Consider the following 10,832-nt stretch of genomic DNA (forward strand, 5'->3'; position numbering starts at 1 on the left):
ATTGACAAACCCGTTGAAAAATCCTAGGTCCTCCACCGAGGATAATGTTCCTTTTCATCAAGAAGAGCTATTTGCACAAGAAGATCCACTTGAGTTATAGCAAGTACATTGTGTTTCAAATAAGTATGAAAGATTCCGGTTTATTTATAATCAGGGTGTTTTTTTCAGTCTTGGGGGTATGGATTTAACAATGTGGGTATGTTTATTTCACTAATATAGGTAGGATTTGTAAGTTTCAAAATAACTTATTGACTTATTGGCTTTTTTTAAAAAGTCATTTTGAAAAGCCAGTATTTTTGGCTTTAAAAACAACTTTTTAACTCTTTCAAAAAGCTAAAATAAGAAGATTTGATGCGATTGTTAAACACTTTTTTTAACTTATTGCTTTGACAGAATTACAAATTTTGTCCTTTAAAAAAAGCCAAATTACGGTTCGTGTCCTTTTTTAGTTTCCTTGCAGCCGGTATCCTTTAAACATTTTTTACTTACACGTTATGTCCTTTACGCTAACTGGGTTAGAAAACTCAGTTAAATACCCTCACGTGAGACGCATGTGAGGGCATTTTTGTCTTTTCGTCTGTACCTACAACTTCATCTTCTTCTTCTTCATTTCAAAATCAGAAATTAAAACCCTAAAAAAGAGGTATTTTGTGATCTACACAAGAACCTTAATTCCAATTCTCCAATCTTCAATTCAATTCATTGATTAAACACTTGCAAATTTATAAGATCTCCCACTTCTTTCTCTCTCTACGCCACCACCATCACCACCACCATTGATTCCGGCCACCTCCAACCCATCCACCACCACCGGATCCGGCCACCTCCAACCCATCCACTGCCACTGTTTCGATTTGTCTCAGATCTAGCAAAGAGAAAAAAACATCCCAGATCTAGCGAACAAGAAGAAGGATGGTTGTTGTTGTGGATGAGAAGAAACGGCGACGTCGCCCCACCACCACCACCATTACTTCCCATCTCACCGTCAATTTTTATACTACTTTCTTGATCCAAATTAGGGTTTTCTGATTCCCGAGTATCCAATGAACTCTTGCAAATTTAAAGGCAAGCCCACTTGTTTAATTGCGTGAATTTGATTCTAGTGTTGTTAATTTGTGAAAAACGAGTGTGAATTGATGGGTTTAAATAGTGGGGTTTGAGTTTATGGGTTTGTGGGTAGTTGTAGGAGATTACTGGGGTGGAGTGAGTGTGAGGGTGAGTTTGAGTAAGCATGGTACAAGTATTGAAGCGGAAGGTATAAGTGGTGTGTGTGGAGATATACGGACAGTGGTTGTAGTGGCAATGAAGATGAGGTATGGTGTTCTATGGCTTCCAAATTGTAACAACGTGAAAATTTCGAGTTCAAAGTATCAACTTTCCAAAGGATAGGGACTAAAATTGCCAAATTCCAAAGTTGAGGGTCTAATTTGTAAAATCTGATTTCCCTGACCCATCGCGGTACGCGTCAGGTCAGAAGAGACTCCCATCGCGATACGCGATGGGGAGTCTGACACAGTGTGACACGTGTGCCACGTGGCACACTGTGGCACTATGTGCTGCCACGTGTTGCCACGTGGAGCGGTGACTGCCACGTGTCGAAACGTGGCAGACCTACCCTCTGCGTCATCAACCCTACGTCGCGGTACGCGACGAGGTGCCCAAAGGACCCATCGCGGTACGCGATGGGATCCAAAACATTGCCTATAAATAGCAGCCATGGGCCGCTCATTTCTTCACACCAACATTGCTCTCACATCTCACTACTCCCTCTAGCCTTACCTCGATAAGCGTGCCATAATCCATCGTTAAGCGTGTCCCGAACCTTCGTTTATGTACCAACAGTTCCTTGGAGTTCGTGCCACCCGCCACCCACATTCGAGCAAAGGTGTTGTTATAATGGCGAAAGATCTCGTAAAGCGTGTCAACGAGTATTAAAGATTTGGCGTTCCTCGATTCGTGTGTCGAGAAGATTTAAGCGGCGTTGGAGTGCTGCTCAAGTCCCTAGGGTTTCTATACGCCATTAAGGTTAGGCGTAATGATGAATTCAATATAATTTAATATTATATTCAAGGTTTAAGCCTTAAGTCGAGGTTATGCTCGATATCTCGATAAAAGAAAAGAAAGATAACATAACAAAGATATGAATAAAAGAATGAATATTTAATGTTGTGATAACATATATATGTGTGTAAGTATATATGTAAATATTCTTTGTTATGAAATCATTATTTAATGAATAAAAGTATTCTTAAATAATAAAAGAAAAGATTACGTTTCTTGGAGAAGAAGAAACGTCGGGTTTTTATTATAAACTAAAGGTTTATAAACTTACTTTTAATCTAATGGTTTTCAAGTAAACAAGAATTGAACTAAAGCTTCAATCGAGGATTGAGATATAAGACTAAAGGTCTTAAGCCGGATCGTGTATCCGACTAACAAATATTTATACTCGTACTATATGTGCGAGATAAAGAAAGGGAAAGACCCCTTGGACGGTGAGTGAAGCCGATCCTAAAGAGACAAGGTGAATACGCCCCCAAACTTTTACTTATTTAAAATGAGTCAACTTGTTATTTGAAATTGTTTACAAGGAACTATGTGTTCCTAAAACCGTTATAAATAAAGGGTATAAACCTAGCCCTCAGGCTGTGGTATACGTATGTCTAGATCCTTACATAGGTGGTACTATGCGATGTATGGGCATGATCGCAGCACCCTAGGTCGTAGGACGCTCTCCTGCAGGGAGTACGCCCTTATGTGTATATTTACGGGTACTTAACTAAGTCGAACGCTGCGGTGTTTGCTGAGGTGACCTAGAGTAGAGGCTCATATTTATAATGTGTTATTTGACTTTGATATTCCTAAGCCACGTTGGGCCGAGACAGGCATAGTCTCGAGGAGTAATAAAGTAAAAGAGTTATTTTTGCGTCAGCGTGTTCACCAGCATTCGTTGCTGACGTATTTTATTACATTTTGCAGGTGAACAAAGTTAGAGCTTGGAAATGATGAAGTACTAATATCCGATGGCTCGGATTCTTTTTGGTATAAGTTTAACATGGTGGTTTGTAATTATAAAACAAGAAATCTTTTGTTAACAACTCTAAACGGATATTTTGTAATTCCCGCCTTTTGAATGTTTATATAAATTACATTTTTGATCCTTAAAGTTTTATAAGTTTTCCGTAATATAATGCAACTCTGGTTTATTTACAAACACGATTGCCAACTATTGTGTCGCACTCCTAGGCCCTAGATTGGGGGTGTGACAGGCTTGGTATCAAAGCCATCGATATTAGCGAATTGGGTATCATAAAACAATACCCAAGCTTCGATCCAAGTATAGGAAATTATTTGATTATTTGTTTTAAGGATAAGATAGGCTGGTAACCTTTCTATCCCTCTCGACATTCTAAACCATCCGAATTAATAGATGTCATTCAAAGCTATGATGGAAAATTTTGTTCGCAAGGTCAAGGAAGCCGGTATAGCTGAACCCTACCCTGAAGATAACATGAGCGATGGATATTATGAAGCGTTCTTTGATCAAGACGTGGAACGAGACTTGTCCAAACCCTTGTATTACCCCGGAAGTAAGCACTACCCGATCGACATCCCCGATAGTCCACCGAAGCCAAGTGTCGAGGCACCGAGGCATTCAAGCTATCATCTACCAACTATACCCATGTATCAAACGTCAGAAGTACCAACATACCACCCAACGGAGGTCCCAATTTATCAACCCACGGAGGTATCACAATATTTCCCAACTGGTTATGTACCGCCAAATCCACATCCGTCATACGCCTTTCTGTCAAACTTACCTATCAAGGAGGAACCACGAAGCCCATCCTCCGACTGGAAGCAGTGTCATTCCGACCTATGTCGATGGTTTGCCGGAAGCTCCACCATGAATGAAGTTAGCTCCCAACCAAAGAATAACGAAGGGCCATCCCGAAAGCCCAAGATGAGGATCATGATGCCTTTCGAAAGTTTCAAGATGCCCTCCATGAACATTGAAACTCTACAACCTATGGAGGAAGACAAACCAGAAGAAGAGGAGGAACCTATGGAGGAAGAAGAGGAGGATTCTGATAATGAAGAAGATCCCGAAGAAGATAGTGAGGAGGACCCAGTGGAGGAGTCCGAGGAAGAGATGGAAGAAGAGCATCCGGAAAACCCGAACGAAATATCAAGCCCGATGAATGGATCACTCACTTCCAATAATGCAAGCTATGGTTCTGTGGACCCGTATGTCCAGTACTTGGAGCAATTAAGGAACCAAGCTTCGTCAAGCTTCCCGCCATTTCAAGGGAGAATTCCTTCCATTTAAGAACAAGCCGATGAAATTCACGAGCAGAACCAAGCTGCCAAGACATATCTCTACCTTGCATCCGATCAGACTTATGTGCCATATCCTGAACCGCGGAACCATTACGATATGGTAACACTGGGTTATCGCGACCCACCTCCGCAGTACGGATATCCCAACATAGTCCCGCAGTCATATGAAGAACATCTGGATCGTGCATTGCATGAGACCGACGACTGGAGGAAGAAGGTAGATGAGACAGAGAAGGAAAAGAAAAAGTTGGAAAAGCACTCCTTCGTAAATGCAACAAACTCACGAAGGTTGTGAAGAAGTTCTTGAAGGACTGAAGACGGTGGTGTGTGATGAAAACTTTTATGTGTAAACTAGTATTGTATGATATATGAATAAAAGAACGTCTGAAACGTTCTTACGTAATGATAGGTTCAACAATATATATCGTGGAAACGATATATATATGTATGTGTATTGTAAAATATATATATCCTTGGATATATATATTGATGTGTAATAAATAAACGCTTGTTTAATAAAAGAAATGTTGCTACAAATTTCAGACTGAATTGAAAAAGAAAAAGAAAATGTCTGAACAAAGTAATAATAATGAAAATGCTCGTAAAGAAAAAGAAATGAAAGACAAAGGGAGAGGCCCCGAAAACGAGCGAGAGGAAGAAATTCCCGAGAAATATATGAATAAAATCCAAAAGATGATAAAAGATGCCGTGAGGGAAGAATCTATGAATAGATCTCATTCTAGGCAATCTCGAAATTCTCAATCTATCAATCCTTCTAATCTTGTTAAATCCCGTCCTAATCCCCCTCGAGTTGAAGAGAGTGTGCATGAGTCTAACGCCGACGGCGGAGTTAGACATGAGTTCAAGAAACTCAAGATAAGCGGTTGTTCGTTTAAAGATTTCAAGTACTATGGACCGAAAGAGTTCCATGGTGACAAGGGAGCCATTTCAACCCTGAGGTGGCTCGAGGAGATGAAACAATCGTAATCACAAGTAAGTGTTCCGAAGTTGAGAAGCTTCAGTATTCAGCCCTTATGTTCAAAGGTGAAGTGTTGGAGTGGTGGAATACTCTGTTGATGAGCAAAGGGAGAGATGTTATGTATGGTTTGAGTTGGGAAGATTTTAAAGCCTTGCTGAAGGCTAAGTTCTGTCCCATGCACGAGACTGGTCAGATTCAAATGAAATTTTTGAATCTCAAGGTCATTGGGACAAACCTCCGCGAATACAATACCAAGTTCCATGAGTATTGTCGCCTTGTTCCCCTGCTGGTTCACCATGAATCCAGCAAGGTCACAAGATATATTTGGGGACTTCCGCGGGAAATCCACGATATGGTAAGGTCTCACCTACCACAAACCGCTGACTCTGCAATAGAGTTGGCAGGCTATCTAATGGGCGGCATGGTTCGTAACAGAGAAGAAGACAAGAAGGTTACGACACCAACAACTCAAGGAAGAACAGGTGGAGGAAATAATCGCTTCAAGGGTAAGGGCGTTAACCAAAGTCGATTTAATTCAAACGCCCCGCAATGCAAGACATGTAGGAGGTATCACAAAGGACGTTGCAACTTTGCCCCGCCTCCTAAGGTGTGTGAATCATGCAATCGCACGGGTCACGATGCTGCTGATTGCTGGAAGAAGAGGATGACTTGCTTTAACTGCAAGGAGATGGGCCATCTAAGTTTTGAATGCCCAAAGAACAAGCCCGCTGCTGGTGGTGCGGGTGGTAGTGGCAAGGACAAAAAGGGAAACGCTCGAGTCTTTGTACTCGACACAAAAAGGGCCGCTGACGTACCAGAAACCATAACCGGTACGTTTCTAGTTAACGACACCTATGCTAGAGTTTTGTTTGATTCGGGTGCGAATTTGAGTTTTATAGATTATAGATTCTGTAGTCTATTAAACGAACCATTAACTAAATTAGATAAAACTCTAAGCGTCGAGACTGCTAGCGGTGAAATCGTTAAGATCTCCGAAGCTCTTGAAAACGGAAAAATCCTTCTAGCTGGTTATTTGTTACCTATTTGTTTGTTACCCATGAGATTGGCTGGTTTTGATATTGTACTTGGTATGGACTGGTTATCCGATAACCAAGCCCGTATCATCTGCAATAGCAAAACTGTTGAACTTCAATCCCCCGATAAACGAACAATTCGAATTGAAGGGGACAAAGACGCTGGCCAAGTTAGCTTAATTTCTATGATTAAGGCTAACAAATGTTTAAATCAAGGATGCCTCCCATTCATGGCCTACGTCACTGAAGAGTCTAAGCCAAAAAAAATTAAATACGTTCCTATCGTTTCCGAATTTTCTAACGTCTTTCCTGATGAACTCCCTGGTATTCCTCCCGATCGTGAAGTAGAGTTTAGGATCGAACTAAGTCCCGGTACTGCTCCGATCGCAAAAGAACCACATCGCTTAGCGCCAACCGAAATGAAGGAGTTAAAGAAACAACTCGATGAACTTCTTGAAAAAGGTTTTTTCGACCGAGCTCGTCGCCTTGGGGAGCACCAATTCTATTCGTCAAGAATAAGGACGGTTTCCATGAGGATGTGTATTGACTATCGTGTGTTAAACAAAGTAACAATCAAAAATCGATATCCACTCCCTCGTATTGACGATCTTTTCGACCAACTTCAAGGTGCTAGCTTCTTTTCAAAATTCGATCTTCGTTCTGGCTATCACCAACTTAAAGTTCAATCTGAAAACATTCCAAAGACTGCTTTCCGAATGAGGTATGGACATTATGAGTTCACGGTTATGCCGTTTGGACTTACTAATGCTCCGGCCGCATTCATGGATATGATGAACCGTATTTGCAAGCCTTACTTAGATAAATTTGTTATTGTGTTCATCGACGACATATTCATTTACTCTAAGTCTAAGACCGATCATGAAATTCACCTTCGTACTTTGCTGGAAATTCTAAGAACCGAGAAGTTGTACGCCAAGTTCTGAAATTGCGAGTTCTGGTTGCACGAGGTGCAATTTCTTGGTCACATTATCAATGTTAACGGTATTCAAGTGGACCCCGCTAAGATTGAAGCCATCTCTAAATGGGAGATCCTGAAATCGCCAACTGAGATCCGAAGTTTCTTAGGTTTGGTCGGCTACTACCGTAGGTTCATCGAAAACTTTTCTCGTATCGCCGTTCCTTTAACTTCTTTAACTCAAAAGAATATCAAGTATGAATGGGGAACGAAGCAACAAGACGCGTTCGATATACTCAAACAGAAACTCACCCAAACACCTATCTTGGCTTTGCCAGAAGGTACTGAGGATTTTGTAGTCTTTAGTGACACGTCCCACTCTGGTTTGGGATGCGTACTAATGCAACGCAAGAAGGTAATTGCTTACGCCTCTCGTCAACTGAAAGTACATGAAAAGAATTACACAACTCACGATTTAGAGTTAGGCGCCATAATCTTTGCACTTAAGATTTGGAGGCACTATCCCTATGGAGTACGATTTACTGTGTACACTGATCATAAGAGTTCGAAACACATCTTTGATCAAAAAGAGCTCAACATGCGCCAACGGCGATGGATGGAGACTCTTAACGACTATGATTGTGAGATTATGTATCATGAAGGCAAGGCCAACGTTGTGGCCGATGCCTTAAGTCGCAAAGAGCATGAAAAACCCAAAAAGGTTCGAGCTTTGCGCCTAGAACTTCAAATTGATCTTTTTGAGCAAATAAAGTCCGCGCAAACGCAAGCAATCAATGAAAATCAAATCTCTGATGAAAAACGCAATGGCACCATTGACTCGCTAGTCAAGGGTAACGATGATATCCTAAGACTCGGTAATAGGATTTGGGTACCAATCGTTGGAGGTTTGCGTGAGAAAATCTTAAATGAAGCTCACAAGTCGAAATACATGATGCATCCCGGAAGTAATAAGATGTACCACAGCCTAAAGGCGAACTATTGGTGGAATGGGATGAAAAGACATGTCGCTTCGCATGTTGCGAAATGTTTGACTTGTTTGAAAGTCAAGGCCGAACATCAAAGGCCTTCGGGATTGCTACAGCAACCCGAACTTCCCATATGGAAGTGGAAGTTGATTACTATGAATTTTATTACCAAACTCCCGAAGACGACTCGACAACACAATGCAATAAGGGTAATTGTGGATCGTTTGACCAAATCCGCACACTTTATACCCATCAATGAGTCGTATTCTATGGATAGACTAGCGCGTATTTATGTAAACAACATTGTTGCCTTGCATGGAGTACCGTTGTCTATAATATCTAATCGAGACAGTCGTTTTACATCTCACTTTTGGAAAAGCTTCCAACAAGCCCTCGGTACAAAGTTGAACCTTAGCACTGCTTATCATCCACAAACCGATGGGCAAAGCGAAAGGACGATTCAAACGTTGGAACACATGCTCCGCGCTTGTGTGATCGATCTAGGTGGAAGTTGGGATAACCACTTACCCCTAATGGAATTCTCGTACAATAATAGTTATCACGCAAGTATTCAAACCGCACCGTTCGAGGCGTTATATGGTCGAAAATGTAGAACGCCTGTGTGTTGGTCTGAAACCGGAGACAATCAATTGTCTGGACCCGAGATTGTCCAAGAAACCACCGACAAGGTTATCCAAATCCGAGAACGACTTAAGACGGCACGTGATCGCCAAAAGAGTTACGCCGATGTCCATCGTAAGCCGTTAGAGTTCAATGTCGGTGACAAAGTGTTATTGAAAGTCTCGCCTTGGAAAGGCGTTGTTCACTTCAGTAAGAAAGGAAAATTAAGTCATCGATTCGTTGGACCTTTTGAGGTACTCGAACGAATCGGCACTGTTGCATACCGTTTGCGACTGCCTGAGGAAATGCAAGGGATACACAATGTATTCCATGTTTCGGATCTGCGTAAGTGTTTGACCGATGAATCGTTGGCTATGCCATTAAAAGACGTTAAAATAAATGAGAACTTAAAATTTGTAGAACGTCCAATTCAAATTAAAGATTCTAAAACAAAGAAATTAAAGAGAAGAACGTTGAAAATTGTGAAAGTAAAATGGGACTCGCGTAGAGGGCCCGAATATACTTGGGAACTCAAATCGGAAATGAGAAAGAAATACCCCCACTTGTTCGAGTAAAGCAATCTCGAGGACGAGATTTGTTTCAAGGTGGGGAGGATGTAACAACGTGAAAATTTCGAGTTCAAAGTATCAACTTTCCAAAGTATAGGGACTAAAATTGCCAAATTCCAAAGTTGAGGGTCTAATTTGCCAAATTCCAAAGTCGTATTCTATAACAACGCCTGCTGCCACGTGTTGCCACGTGGAGCGGTGACTGCCACGTGTCGACACGTGGCAGACCTACCCTCTGCGTCATCAACCCTGTACGCGACGGGGTGCCCAAAGGACCCATCGCGGTACGCGATAGGATCCAAAACATTGCCTATAAATAGCGGCCATGGGCAGCTCATTTCTGCACACCAACATTGCTCTAACATCTCACTACTCTCTCTCTAGCCTTACCTCGATAAGTGTGCCATAATCCATCGTTAAGCGTGTCCCGAACCTTCGTTTATGTACCAACATTTCCTTGGAGTTCGTGCCACCCACCACCCACATTCGAGCAAAGGTGTTATAATGGCGAAAGATCTCGTAAAGCGTGTCAACGAGTATTAAAGATTTGGCGTTCCTCGATTTGTGTGTCGAGAAGATTTAAGCGACGTTGGAGTGCTGCTCAAGTCCCTAGAGTTTCTATACGCCATTAAGGTTATGCGTAATGATGAATTCAATATAATTTAATATTATATTCAAGGCTTAAGCCTTAAGTCGAGGTTATACTCGATACCTCGATAAAAGAAAAGAAAGATAACATAACAAAGATATGAATAAAAGAATGAATATTTAATGTTGTGATAACATATATATGTGTGTAAGTATATATGTAAATATTCTTTGTTATGAAATCATTATTTAATGAATAAGAGTATTCTTAAATAATAAATAAAAAGATTACGTTTCTTGGAGAAGAAGAAACGTCGGGTTTTTATTATAAACTAAAGGTTTATAAACTTACTTTTAATCTAAAGGTTTTCAAGTAAACAAGAATAGAACTAAAGGTTCAATCGAGGATTGAGATATAAGACTAAAGGTCTTAAGCCGGATCGTGTATCCGACTAACAAATATTTATACTCGTACTATATGTGCGAGATAAAGAAAGGGAAAGACCCTTGGACGGTGAGTGAAGCCGATCCTAAAGAGACAAGGTGAATACGCCCCCAAACCGTTATAAATAAAGGGTATAAACCAAGCCCTCAGGCTGTGGTATACGTATGTCTGGATCCTTACATAGGTGGTACTATGCGATGTATGGGCATGATCGCACCACCCTTGGTCGTAGGACGCTCTCCTGCAGGGAGTACGACCTTATGTGTATATTTACGGGTACTTAACTAAGTCGAACGCTGCGGTGTTTGCTGAGGTGACCTAGCGTAGAGGCTCGTATTTATAATGTGTTATTT

This window comes from Bidens hawaiensis, unplaced genomic scaffold (genome assembly GCF_021521415.1).
Source record: "Bidens hawaiensis isolate Kalapana, Puna unplaced genomic scaffold, B.hawaiensis_p1.1 tig00001179_1, whole genome shotgun sequence".
NCBI classification, from domain to species: Eukaryota; Viridiplantae; Streptophyta; class Magnoliopsida; order Asterales; family Asteraceae; genus Bidens; species Bidens hawaiensis.